The sequence below is a fragment of the Grammomys surdaster genome, unplaced genomic scaffold (assembly GCF_004785775.1).
Source record: "Grammomys surdaster isolate TR1022 unplaced genomic scaffold, NIH_TR_1.0 125504, whole genome shotgun sequence".
In the NCBI taxonomy this organism is placed as follows: domain Eukaryota; kingdom Metazoa; phylum Chordata; class Mammalia; order Rodentia; family Muridae; genus Grammomys; species Grammomys surdaster.
This window is the reverse complement of record NW_021620360.1, coordinates 103,443-105,117: the sequence shown is the minus strand read 5'-3', so window position 1 is coordinate 105,117 and position 1,675 is coordinate 103,443.

Below are 1,675 nucleotides of genomic sequence, written 5' to 3'. Positions count from 1 at the left end.
TGCTTCCGCCACTGGCTGCACAGGAAAGAAACCGACAGCAGCAGAGGTTGGCACAAAGTATTTCTTTTTGTATTTATAAACTTCCAACAATGTGGCTGCCTAAAGAACACCCAGTGCTAGTACTAGTTGACAAGCTAACACGGATAGGGGAAATCTCGCAGGGCCCCAGGCAATTGCTGACTTCTGCAACAAAATCCTTATCCCCCAGGGATGAGTCCCTTAACTACCAAAATGCTTGCCACTAAACACCACATATAAGCAACACCGCATGGGCTCAGCAGGTTGTGTTCATAGATTTATTAGTTTTTACATATATATGCTCCAGTGAAGGAAGGAAGCCATGGAATCAAGAGAAAGGGCAGAGTGACATGGGCTGGGTTAGAAGGAGAGAATGAAATGAGTTAATACACTAGACTATATGAAAGTAAAAAAAAAATTTTAATTTATAAGAAGAATAGGCTCAACTTGAAGCTTAAGGTTGAGTCTTTGGATACTACCTCCACAGGTAGCCTAGTGCCTCAGTTTCTCTTCCTGCTCCCCAAGAGTACTTTGCACGTGTTTTCAGGGAGAGCCAGTGCTGATGCTCTTTGTGGACCTTGAGGACTGTTACCACTCAGCTTTTCATCGCTGTAAGGAAATACATGATGCAGGCTACTCATGTAGGAAAGACAGTTGCTCAACTCATGGTTGTGGAGGCACTTGTGCAGGGCAGATACATTGGCTCATTATGGTTAGGGACCCACAGCAGATATGGGAGGCAATGTTGTAGATGTGTGGTAGAGAAGTGAAAAAGGGGCGGGGGCGGAGTCAGAAAGGGACAGAGTCATATACAGATATATATATCTTTGAGAGACAGAGACAGAGAGACAGAGACACACAGAGACAGAATACACACAGAGAGACAGAGTCATACACAGAGAAACAGACATCAGAGAGTCAGAGACAGAGACAGAGACAGGCAGAATGAGAGAGTCCACCCAGCCATATTCCCTTTGTCTCAGAACTCAAGAGGTCACCAAAGGGACAGCGTCCTCACACCCCCAACAAAGGCCTCCCAGCAGCTCTCATGACTTTGCTTTCTTGTTTATTTCATTCTGTGGCCCAGGCTGGCCTGGAACTCACTATATAGCCCAGGCTAACCTGGAACTCATGACAAGCCTCCCATCTCAGCTTCCCGAGTAATGGGATCCTGGCTTGGCTTTGCTTGTCAAAGGTTCTACAATGTCTTTTGACACCATTTTCCTGGAGATGGAGCCTTCCCTTCAGTGATTCCCAAACACCACACCCCTGCAGCACCAGCTGTGGGGCTCACCACACCCCTGCAGCACCAGCTGTGGGGCTCACCACACCCCTGCAGCACCAGCTGTGGGGTTTACTATTTACAACTGCTCTGCTCATCTAAGATCAACTCCTTCCGAACTAAGTGACTACTCCCCTGAGCAGTCTCCTCATCCCATGCCATCTTCAGTCTGGGCTTCTCAGCTCCACGTGCACCTTCCCAGGAGAATCCCTGGCCTGCTCTAGCTCAAGTAGCTTGGCCTGAGCTAAACCACACCTCCCTCCCCTCTTCAGGCCTCACCATGCAAATGAGCTCCTTCAAGGGGTCCAGCTTGCAACAGTCTCTGAATATGTTCCTCTCCTCTCCTCTCCTCTCCTCTCCTCTCCTCTCCTCTCC